Source organism: Hyperolius riggenbachi, chromosome 2, assembly GCF_040937935.1.
Source record: "Hyperolius riggenbachi isolate aHypRig1 chromosome 2, aHypRig1.pri, whole genome shotgun sequence".
Taxonomy (NCBI): domain Eukaryota; kingdom Metazoa; phylum Chordata; class Amphibia; order Anura; family Hyperoliidae; genus Hyperolius; species Hyperolius riggenbachi.
The window spans coordinates 530,322,726-530,335,442 of NC_090647.1; the positions used below are offsets into that span (position 1 = coordinate 530,322,726).

The 12,717-nt window shown below is 45.1% G+C and overlaps 1 long non-coding RNA gene across 3 annotated transcripts in view; it reads left to right on the plus strand.

The window, feature by feature from the left end:
• Positions 1–12,717, plus strand: part of LOC137547261 (uncharacterized) — a 240,083-nt gene that overhangs the window by 142,889 nt on the left and 84,477 nt on the right. The gene's annotated exons all lie outside the window — the stretch shown is intronic.

The window sequence follows — 12,717 nt, forward strand, 5'->3', positions numbered from 1 at the left end:
CATCTATTCTCTCCTCTAAACACCCACTAATTACCCATCAATCACCTATCAATCACCCCCTATCACCACCTGTCACTGTTACCCATCAGATTAGACCCTAATCTACCCCTTGCGGGCACCCAATCACCCGCCCACACGCTCAGATTGCCCTCAGACCCCCCTTTATCAATTCGCCAGTGCAATATTTACATCTGTTATTCCCTGTAATAACCCACTGATCACCTGTCAATCACCTATCAATCACCCCCTGTCACTGCCACCCATCAATCACCCCCTGTCACTGCCACCCATCAATCAGCCCCTAACCTGCCCCTTGCGGGCAATCTGATCACCCACGCACACCAATATATCGCCCGCAGATCCGACATCAGATCACCTCCCAAGTGCAGTGTTTACATCTCTTCTCTCCTCTAAACACCCACTAATTACCCATCAATCACCCCCTATCACCACCTGTCACGGTTACCCATCAGATTAGACCCTAATCTGCCCCTTGCGGGCACCCAATCACCCGCCCACACCTCAGAAAGTCCTCAGACCCCAGCCCTGATCACCTCGCTAGTGCATTGCTTGCATCTATTTCCCCCCTCTAATCACACCTTGAGACACCCATCAATCACCTCCTGTCACCCCCTAGCACACCTACCCATCAGATCAGGCCCTAATTTGCCCCGTGTGGGCTCCTGATCACTCGGCCAAACCCTCAGGTCCCCCTCAGACCCCCTTCCGATCACCTCCCCAGTGCATTGATTGCATCTATTTTCCCCTCTAACCGCCCCCTGAGACACCCATCAATCACCTCCTGTCACCCCCTAGCACTCCTATCCATCAGATCAGGCCCAAAACATCCTGTCATCTAAGAGGCCACCCTGCTTATGACCGGTTCCACAAAATTTGCCCCCTCATAGACCAACTGTCATCAAAATTTGCAGACGCTTATACCCCTGATCAGTCATTTTGAGAAATTTGGTTTCCAGACTACTCACAGTTTTGGGCCCGTAAAATGCCAGGGCAGTATAGGAACCCCACAAGTGACCCCATTTTAGAAAGAAGACACCCCAAGGTATTCTGTTAGGTGTATGATGAGTTCATAGAAGATTTTATTTTTTGTCACAAGTTAGCGGAAATTGATATGTATTGTTTTTTTTTTCACAAAGTGTCATTTTCCGCTAACTTGTGACAAAAAAAAAATCTTCTATGAACTCACCATACTCCTAACAGAATACCTTGGGGTGTCTTCTTTCTAAAATGGGGTCACTTGTGGGGTTCCTATACTGCCCTGGCATTTAAGGGGCCCTAAACCGTGAGCAGTAGTCTAGAATCCAAAGGCCTCAAAATGACCTGTGAATAGGACGTTAGGCCCCTTAGCGCACCTAGGTTGCAAAAAAGTGTCACACATGTGGTATCGCCGTACTCAGAAGAAGTAGTATATTGTGTTTTGGGGTGTATTTTTACACATACCCATGCTGGGTGGGAGAAATCTCTCTGTAAAAGGACAATTGTGTGTAAAAAAAAATCAAACAATTGTCATTTACAGAGATATTTCTCCCACCCAGCATGGGTATGTGTAAAAATACACCCCAAAACACATTATACTACTTCTCCTGAGTACGGCGGTACCACATGTGTGGCACTTTTTTGCACCCTAAGTGCGCTAAGAGGCCCAAAGTCCAATGAGTACCTTTAGGATTTCACAGGTCATTTTGCGACATTTGGTTTCAAGACTACTCCTCACGGTTTAGGGCCCCTAAAATGCCAGGGCAGTATAGGAACCCCACAAATGACCCCATTTTAGAAAGAAGACACCCCAAGGTATTCCGTTAGGAGTATGGTGAGTTCATAGAAGATTTTATTTTTTGTCACAAGTTAGCTGAAAATGACACTTTGTGTAAAAAACAATTAAAATCAATTTCCGCTAACTTGTGACAAAAAAATAAAATCTTCTATGAACTCACCATCCTCCTAACGGAATACCTTGGGGTGTCTTCTTTCTAAAATGGGGTAATTTGTGGGGTTCCTATACTGTCCTGGCATTTTAGGGGCCCTAAACCGTGAGGAGTAGTCTTAAAACGAAATTTCTCAAAATGACCTGTGAAATCCTAAAGGTACTCATTGAACTTTGGGCCCCTTAGCGCAGTTAGGGTGCAAAAAAGTGCCACACATGTGGTATCGCCGTACTCAGGAGAAGTAGTATAATGTGTTTTGGGGTGTATTTTTCCACATACCCATGCTGAGTGGCAGAAATATCTCTATAAATAGACAATTGTGTGTAAAAAAAATAAAACAATTGTCATTTATGGAGATATTTCTCCCACCCAGCATGGGTATGTGTAAAAATACACCCCAAAACACATTATACTACTTCTCCTGAGTACGGCAATACCACATGTGTGGCACTTTTTTGCAGCCTAACTGCGCTAAGGGGCCAAAAGTCCAATGAGCATCTTTAGGCTTTACAGGGGTGCTTACAATTAGGCACCCCCCAAAATGCCAGGACAGTGAACACACCCCACAAATGACCCCATTTTGGAAAGTAGACACTTCAAGGTATTCAGAGAGGAGCATAGTGAGTCCGTGGCAGATTTCATTTTTTTTTTGTTGCAAGTTAGAAGAAATGGAAACTTTTTTTTTTTCTTTTTTTTTGTCAGAAAGTGTCATTTTCCGCTAACTTGTGACAAAAAATAAAATCTTCTATGAACTCACCATGCCTCTCACTGAATACTTTGGGATGTCTTCTTTCCAAAATGGGGTCATTTGGGGGGTATTTGTACTATCCTGGAATTTTAGCCCCTCATGAAACCTGACAGGTGCGCAGAAAAGTCAGAGATGCTTGAAAATGGGAAAATTCACTTTTGGCACCATAGTTTGTAAACGCTATAACTTTTACCCAAACCAATAAATATACACTGAATGGGTTTTTTTTTATCAAAAACATGTTTGTCCACATTTTTCGCGCTGCATGTATACAGAAATTTTACTTTATTTGAAAAATGTCAGCACAGAAAGTTAAAAAAATCATTTTTTTTGCCAAAATTCATGTCTTTTTTGATGAATATAATAAAAAGTAAAAATCGCAGGAGCAATCAAATAGCATCAAAAGAAAGCTTTATTAGTGACAAGAAAAGGAGGTAAAATTCATTTAGGTGGTAGGTTGTATGACCGAGCAATAAACCGTGAAAGCTGCAGTGGTCTGAATGGAAAAAAAGTGCCTGGTCCTTAAGGGGTAGAAAGACTGTGGTCCTGAAGTGGTTAAAGTACATTTTACTCTGGAACATTTTACTCTGGAAGGAATGTCATTTTTATTTATAAGTGTTTTATGTATTTGACATTTTACAATATTTGGCGATAGTGATCCTTTAAAGAGTAACTGTTAGGCATTATATGTGAAATCAATTTTCTATATTAGTCTATTACATAGACAAAAAGGATGCTAAAAAGGCAATGCAACTAGTTAAAATCATTCTTACTTTTTTCCCTAAGAGGTTTTTCTCTCCCCATGCCTGCAGGACGCAAAGCCGCAGAACAGAAATGACAGGCAGGCTGATTAGCTAAAGCCTCTGTCAATCACCTCTCTGCTCTGTGATTGGCCGCCTGCTCTCCCCTTGTCTGCGGTGGTTGTAGCCGCCGTAAGAGCGCACGGAGGGGGGCCAGAGGCTATCTCGTGTCACTGTCCTCTGCCCCCCTCCTCCAGTGTGATGTCCGCGCCCCCCCTCTGCCCTTCTGCCGCCCGCCGCCGCCGCATTATCCTTCTTCCCCGCACAGAACTTTGGGGAAGGATAAAGGCAGCGCACAGACTCCAGGAATAATGTTCCCAGGCACTGCAGTTCCCCCCATATTCTCTGCACTGCCGCCGGTGGTAGTGCAGAGAGTATAGGGGGGAACTGCAGCGCTTGTATCTATTGTTAGGTGAGTCTTTGCTGTCTGCAGCTTTTCCTCCCCGCTGTGCTGAGAATAAGTGCGGGGAGGAGGGGAGTGCGGGGGGGGGAGAAAGAATATACCTGGAGCAACCAAGATGGCCCCTGCCATGAAGAGAATGTCCTTATATTTATAATATAAAATTATATGGATGGAAACCGAGGACAGTGCAATACATCTGTTATGTAAGTAGAGGAAGTATTTATCTACTTACATATGTATTTTCTTTGGGGGGCATGTTATTGGTAATAGTGCCTGTTTAATTGCGCTACCCACTAAAAGTCTCTTCATTTTATAAGAATACCGCTGCCAGCGAATCAGGAAATATACTTTCAAAAAATGATGCTGGGAGTTTTCTGTAATAGTTAGCAGAGGTGGGACAAGGTCCTCCAGCACCCAAGGCTGAGACAGCAAACTGCGCTCCCCCATCCCTCCCACCCATCCTTCACACACTGATTGCTATTAGACTAAGAGGAGCCCCAGGGCCCCCAACACCTTCATCTCTATCTATCTGGCTGCAGTCACTGCCATGTATCCCCTTTTCTTATTTCTCTATGCTTCAAACACAATAGGGGAATGATAGCTGAGTAAGTTGTGCGCCCCCTCCTACACTGCGCCCTGAGGCTGGAGCCTCTCTCGCCTCTACCTCGGCCCGGCCCTGATAGTTAGGATCATCTTCAACATGTCGCACAGGCGTACATCAAAAAAGGGCGTCGGGAAAAAAGGGCGCGTGGTGTAAACGATAAACAGTATTATCGTTTATTGAAATATTGTGTAGAATTTCGTTTACAAATAGTGTTTTAAGAATTTATAAATCACTAAATAATGTGTATCAGATCGGCAATTCTTAAAACGTTAATCTTCCCTATTTCTAAACTGAAACTTATATTTATGTTTATTAAAAACCCTCCCTGTACCTATCCCTAACCCCTAGACCCCCTGTTGGTGCCTAAACCTAAGACCCCCCTGTTGGTGCCTAAACCTAAGACCCCCCAGTTGGTGCCTAAACCTAAGACCCCCCTGTTGGTGCCTACACCTAAGACCCCCCTGTTGGTGCCTAAACCTAAGACCCCCCAGTTGGTGCCTAAACCTAAGACCCCCCTGTTGGTGCCTAAACCTAAGACCCCCCTGTTGGTGCCTAAACCTAAGACCCCCCAGTTGATGCCTAAACCTAAGACCCCCCTGTTGGTGCCTAAACCTAAGACCCCCCAGTTGGTGCCTAAACCTAAGACCCCCTATGGATAATAATGTTTTACAGACATTAATAAATAAAAAATGTAAATAAAAAAATGTAATTAATTTTTTTGGGTGGATAATAATGTTTTAGAAATGTTTTAGAAATAGTGATTTAGTATCTTCATAAACATTATTCACGGGCTCATTTTGTAAAGTTAAATCATCACAAACATAGTTATAAATCCTTAAAAATCTCCGGGCGCCGTTTGTTAAAACGTTAATAATCTCCTGCGCCTTTTTTTCCCTGTTCGGCGCCCATTAAACGATATTTATAATGGGAGTGAATGGGGCGCCCTTTTTGTCCACTTGTCTCATGCGCCCAAATCTCCTGCTTCCGTCGCACAGTCCCTCTGTCTCATCTCTGACACCTCCAGTGATGCAGTAATGAGATGCTCCACTAGAGGGCATCATATATTACTGAGGAGGGATTATGCGATATGGTGAAGATGATCATGGCGGCACCATGACAGGTAACTACAGAACGCTCCACTCTGCTTATGACCAGGCAAGAGGAAGGTCTTGGGAGGCATGGGTGTGCCCTCAGGGCTCTGCACCCAGAGGCAACTGCCTTCTGAGCCCCTGCCTCGGGCTGGCCCTGGACAGGGGTTTCATGCAGGATGCCAGCAGAGAAGGAAAGACTGGGTCATCAGAGAGTGATGGGCGGTGAGGGACTGGAGAGGGTGCTTTCAGTGGCTGGCAGAGGGTGAAAGGTTTCGGCACTAGGCCTTTGTCAAGTGACAAGTAACACTTGACAAAGGCCTAGTGCCGAAACGTTGTGTGCTTTTCTGCTGCTATGGAATAAAATTCTGCTATAATTGCACTAATCCAGGTTGAGACCCAGTCTTTCCTTTTCTGCTGGCTTGATGTATCTGCACCTTGATGGATCCAGGTGCTGACTGGTCGACTCCCTGGTGCTGATATTATTACACAGTTGAGCTCTGGAACTCCCCCTTCTTTCTGTTTCATGCAGGATGCACTGCTGCTCCTAGCACTGGTTGAGAGATCTGTCAATATCAGCAAAAGTAATTATTCAGCACAAATGTACATAGGTTAGAACTGTGTGGACATAAAATTACTAGTAGTCCTCCAGAGTCCAGCGTGTTTGTTGCTGGCTGTACTGCTGCACCTGGTAGTGACTGAGAGAAGAACTGTCGGCTATAGAAATCCTTCAGTGCTGACTCACAAACTTATAGCTCATAGCATGACCGCGCTAACGTTTTTATGCGCCTTTTAATGTATGTAACTTCTTCGTGTGCAAAAGTTTTGTGCGCAAACATGAATTTTTGAGCCGTGTTTACGCGCAAAAACAGTTATGCGCATTATAACGCATGCAAATCGCTATTGCGGTTTCGTGAATCACCCCTATTGTGTCTTAAAGTGTACCAGAGACCCCCCCAAAAAGTTTTATACATACCTGGGGCTTCCTCCAGCCCCATGCGCAAGGATCGCCCCCACGTCACCATCCTCCCCTGCCTGCAGCTCCGGTATCAGGTCCTGTTAGTTCTGTCAGTCGCAGCCAGTCTGCGCAAGAGGAAGTGCACTTTCTACGTTGAGGGCGCACTTCTCTTGCGCAGACTGTCCGTGACTAACAGAACTAACGGGACCCGATCCCGGTGCTGCAGGCAGCGGAGGATGGCGGCGTGGGGACGATCCTTGCGCATGGGGCTGGAGGAAGCCCCAGGTATGTATAAAACTTTTTTTTTTTTATCTCTGGTTTCTTTTAAGTAGCAGTATTATACTACTAACATGGCTAACTGTCAATCCTAGGATTGAATATAAATGCTGCTTTAGTACTTACTTATTAACTTATTGTCTTTAGATTGTAAACTCTTTTAGATTGTAAGCTCGCAAAGACAGGGCTCTCTCACAAGTTTGTGTTTTAAATTTTGTTACACATTTATTTTTTATATGAATTATGTTACTATTATTACTGATTTAGTACTTTGTACTGATTCTGTACTTTGTACCAACTCTGTATTTTGTATATTGGTGTATATCATTGTCTGTATTATCTTGTACCGCATGTTTGTTTCTTACTTTGTACAGTGCCATGGAATATGTTGGCGCTTAATAAATCAATTATAATAATAATAAAACAAAAATTGTAAGAGTCCAACCAAGCAGTTGAGTTATACTGTGTCCATTGCCCACCCTAATAAATATTATCTTCATTACATTCCATTTTGACATTTTTACTCAGAGTGAACGACTGTTATGCTGTCTCTACACTGTCCATCAAGCATTGCACCTTTTGCTGGGTTCCCGCAAATTATACGCTTGTGGAGGATTTCCGCAGTGTCAGCGCACATCTTGTGCGCTGATCATGGAGAGAATTCCACAGTCGTTACAGTATGACCAGCCCAACCAAAATTCCCAGTGTAGAGGAAATTTCTGATTTGTACGATTTTGTTGAATATGGGTCCTGTATCTTTAAGAGGTTTAAGATACTGGACTCTGAAACCAGAGATGACTTTATATCAGAATGTTCCAGATTCTTGGCAAATCCTGAATTTCAGGCCACCAGCATTTCCACTTGGAGTGCTCAGATTGCTTACAATCTTTTCCAGGAGGATCTGTTTGTGTGGGCGGATGAGTGTGCCAAACACGTGAATTTGAGACCTAACCCTCGCAGATTTCTGAGTCATGTATTTTCTCGTAAGCTTAGAATTCCCCTGCCAGGTTATTTCTATGAGTTTTTTTCTGCAGAGCATGATGCTGATCAGATTAGCTTATGCAACATTTCTGTGTCATTACCATATGTTAATGAGTTGGTGCTTGCAGGCCAATCTGCTGATTTGGCTTGTCAGCCAAAAGATTTGTTGCCCATAGCAACCACAACTAAAGAGGTTATTTCTGTCAAGTCTGAAATGTGCAAAACCATTCAGTATGATAATGATGTTTACCATGATGTTGATCTGTCTCCGGGTTTTTTTCCTCAATCCAAAGCTTGTGTGGATCCTACTATAGGTAGGATCACCCACTATATTAAAGCAGTTAAAAAATCTGTTCTTGTTCCTGAACTCCACCCATATGGAGATTATCTGGATACTGGCCTGTTTGAACCTCCATTTGCCTCATGGGACATTGGGGCCTTGATGGAGGAATTTGATTTTGATTGGAAAGCCTTTTGCGATTTTTACATCGCAAAAAGCGAAGATGTCTTAAATGATTGTCTCGATTCTATGTACCTTTTGATTGATTCCGATGAATGTGATGAGGGTGATGTGGATCTGATGATTTATGTATGGCAGACGATTTTGGATGAGTTGCACACACACCAACCAATTGATTCCAATAAAGAGACATCGTGGTCGGATGATTGTTCCTCCCTTTCTGGGGTAAAGCATGTGAGTCGTGACATTGTGCGATCTGAAATGAGTGGGTGTGCCACTGTGGTTGATTCCTGTGCGAATCCTGGAGGATTCTCTCCTGACTGCATGCAGTTTAAATCTGTGCGATCTGATGCCTGTTTCTCTGATGTTCCTGCAGATTGTGATCAGCATGAATGTGCCAGTTTTCTCAAGGATGTGTGGGACCTCTTGTCATTTAGAGACAGATCTTTAAGATCTTCCATCTGTGATCCTGCCATGGGGAAAATTCCTAAATTATGCAGCATCAAAAGTAAAATTAATATGTCTAATAAAGTTTTTCCTGATGTTGTCGCTATTTCTACTGCAGATGCGTCTTTGTCTCACCCTGTTCACACCTGTAGGGGCCCGTTGCCTGGTGACAGTTGCTCCAGTGTTTCTATCCTGAACGCCTTACAGTCTGCCCCACAGATCGCGGAGGTTTGCTCTATGGAAGCGTCAGTTTCATAACCTAAAGCGATTTTTGATTCGCGAGTTTTGTGTTCTGACTCCTCGGATTTGACATTGTTAGCCGAATCTAAGAGTGAGACAGCGCTTCGGTTTTGCGAATCTGACTCTGTAGCATCTTTGCTGGGTCCAGAGAAAGTTTCTCTGAGCCTGCCCTGTACCATGAATAACAATATGATGTCCAATCACACTGACATTTGTGAGTCCTTTTCTTGTTCTGAGGAAAATGCTGATTCTGCACCCTGTACTCTGGGTGAGTTAATATGGCCTTGTTTAGAGTCTCCTGCAGTGTCCCTAGAAGCTCGTCTAGGTATTGCCACTATACTCACCTGTTTTTCTGCAGTTTTGGAGTTGCAAGTTTGACTGTTACGCAGAATTCTGGGTGCAGTGAGATTAAAGTTAGGGAGTCAGTGTGTGTTCCAGTAAATATTCCTGTACATTCCACTCACGATGATGAAGTTCGGTCTCAGTTTTTGGTGGAACCTTCCCTGGGACATATGCCCTGTCCACAAAATAATGTTCCAGTTTTGCCCCGTAACATGGATAGTTCAGAATCCTTCTCAGAAAACTTGAAAAATGATGTTCCTGAGGTATTGTCTGATGTCCTGGAGACCTCCGAGTTCCTCCCAAAGGGTTTTGAACTTGTAGGAGATGTCTCTTGTCCCCCAAGTCCTTCTGAAGTGTTGCCCACTTCAGTAGGCATTGCTGTTGTGCTGACTACCTTTGCAGCTTTGGTGGAGCTCCATTCATATGTGACCACTGCTCGTGATGATTCTCTGCCCGGTACTGGTTTTGGTCTTGTCGTGCCGGACTCTGAGGTTGGCAGTTCCCTGACATGTTCTGAGGTTTCTCCTGTGCTGGTGTACCCCAATGTGCTCTGTGACCCAGAAAGCCCAAGTGTGCCTCGGTTACCAGCATGCTCAGATGCTTCCTCGGTGGAGACATGCTCTGATATGGCCTGCCTGCTTGCATGCCCAGAAGTGGTCCGTGAAAGTCCTGATCTTGATGGGTGTCCTCGTAATTCTGAATCCGGAATTGTCATTGGTTCCATAGGGGTTCTTGATAGTTCTCCATGTGAGCTTGGTGATTGTTATGCCCTTTTGGGATCTCTGTGAAGCTTCAAAAGGTTCTGGGAGATTCCGGGAGAAATTTTGCTTGGTACCCTGGATAAGATCAACAGTGGCTTTTGTGTTGTAAGGGACACTTCGAACAGGTATTGTGGCAGGTTTGGTATTTTTGGACGCTCCTTGGAAGGTGGTGGGTATTGTCTGGAGGGTGTCGATGGCTTCTTCTCGGGCATTCACAGTCCTGATGGGTGTTATACTGAGACTGGTAGTACTGATGGGCATGTTTCGGTGGCGTTTGCTTCCGATGAGGTCGGTTTCGGCTGGACTGACTCTGGAATTGGGCCTTGTCGGGCTGTCCTGACCTTCATGAGTCTTCAATTAGAGTCTTTTGCAAATATCAGGTTAGAGGGTCGTCTGGAATCCGACCCTAGAGGGGGGGGGGGGGTACTGTGAGGATCCGTGTGGCTGCCTGCGCAGGCAGGCAGCCTTTTGACCACTGTTCAGGTCTGCATTCTGCAGGTCTCTGGAAGAGAGACCTTTTGTCAGTATTGCAGCTTGCTGCTGAGGAATTTGCATACGTTTGTCATGCAGATTGCCTAGCCACATCCCTTGTGGGCTGGCTCTATAAAGAGCTATGTTTCCCACAGTAAGTTGCTGGTCATAAGAGTTAGGGCTTGTTTCCACTGTTGCGACGCGATTTCGCCGGCATTCCGACGCTTGTAAAAACGCATGCGGATGCGTTTCCACATGCGTTTTTACCCGCGATTTCGCGTGCGATTTCGCATGGCAGGATGCCATGCGAAATTAACCATGACACTGCCAGGGCAAAATAAAATAGAAAAAGGTGCGAAATCGCACGCGAAATCGCGGGTAAAAACGCATGTAACAAACGCATGTGTTTTTACTATTAAATACATTAGCAGCGATTCACATGCATTCCACTTGCAGGCAAATTCGTTGGCTCTTTTGTGCGTTTTTTTACCGCTGAAAAAAACGCACCTCAACAACGCTACAGTGGAAACAGGCCCATCCACTTGCATTACATGTGCGAATCCGCATGCATTGGACGCATGCGGATTCGCGATAGTGGAAACGAGCCCTTAGTCCTGTGGAACACTCGCCTGGAGTGTCAGCCTTGCTCTTTGTTTGAAGATTAGCCTAGAGTAATTCCTGGGACTGCACTAGGCAGGTTTCCCTAGTGCAGTTAGGATAGCTATCTGTTTTGTTTGTCTGTTGCGATTGTCCTGTCCCAGCGGTGGTCGACAGGAAATCGTTCTGTGTGTCTGGGTGTTAACCGGAACAGCGGTTGTTACTGGTAGCCCCTTCTGATCTGTCTTCCTGGATCGCACTAGCATTTTGCGCTAGCGCTGTGGATCCTTCTGATCTGCTACTCTGTACTTGGATCGCACTAACATCTTGCGCTAGCGCTGTGGATCCTTCTGTTCTGTCTTCCTGGATCGCACTAGCCACTTTCGCTAGTGCTGTGGATCCTATCTCTCGCTTGTTCATGTTTTTGTGTGTCTGTCTTGTCTGCTACGAACGCTTGCTGGAGGCTCGGTGAGGTAACCGTTAAACAAGCGCTCGCGTCCTCTGTTTCGTGTTTGTCTGTCGGTGGTTAGTTAGGCGTGCTTGTCCCTGTTATGCTTATCATGCGGGGTCCGCGCATAAACGCGTGCACTGTTGCGAATGAGTGCGGTGTTCGCGTTTAGTTAGCGTTTGTTATTTTCCTTATCTCCTCATTGTATGATTTGCTGTGTCTTTGCTACTCTCGTGCTCTGCCTTGCTGTAGCCTTGTGTCACCTCTGGCAATCGCCTCTCCCACGATTGCGTTCCTACTTCATATCTGCTGTTGTGTATGCACCGTCGCGGGTTGGCGACTAGTTTGGTGCACACACATACAATCTGTCCCTTTGCTCAATCTCTTTCAGGGCTATCTTGCCCTGCATTCCTTCCCTTCGTGCAATTCCTGTCTGGCGTGTGTGGCAGGGCAGAGGAGCTGTTCCTCTGCACTCCACAGCTCCCCCTGTCGACAGGAATTTCCCTCTACAGGTGCATTGCACCTTTTGCTGGGTTCCCGCAAATTATAAGCTTGTGGATGATTTCCGCAGTGTCAGCGCACGTCTTGTGCGCTGATCACGGAGAGAATTCCACAGTCGTTACAGGCCCATTGACTTTAAAGGATTTCTGACAGAAAGTGGCACACAGTCACTTAATGACCAAATTTATGAGCTTTGGGGTCCTTGGCATCAATAATTTGCATTTTCCCATTGAAAAAACAAAAATAAATATGAGTGGCCCCACCCCCTTTTCAGAATTTGAACCCCAGTCACCCGATGACTGACTGTACCAGGCTTGAGGCCTCAGCCATTAACAGTGTAAGACTGGCAGCAATTTAAATATTCCCCTTGAAAATCAATAGGTGATTTTTGAGTGGCTGCTGTAGGCTCCACCCACTTTCCTAAATATTAATTCCAGTCACCAACTGTGCAAAGTTTGAGAACCCTGGCATTAACAGCGTAAGAATGACTGTAGTTTAAGTTTACATTTTCCCAGAAAAAAATGTATGTTTGTGTGTGTGTGTGTGTGTGAATGTGGGATGGGTTTGGCTCTGCCCACTTTTTGTAACCTTGATGTAATGAACTCACCTGTCAGTGATTCCAACACCAGCGGCTCAGATGGCGGAG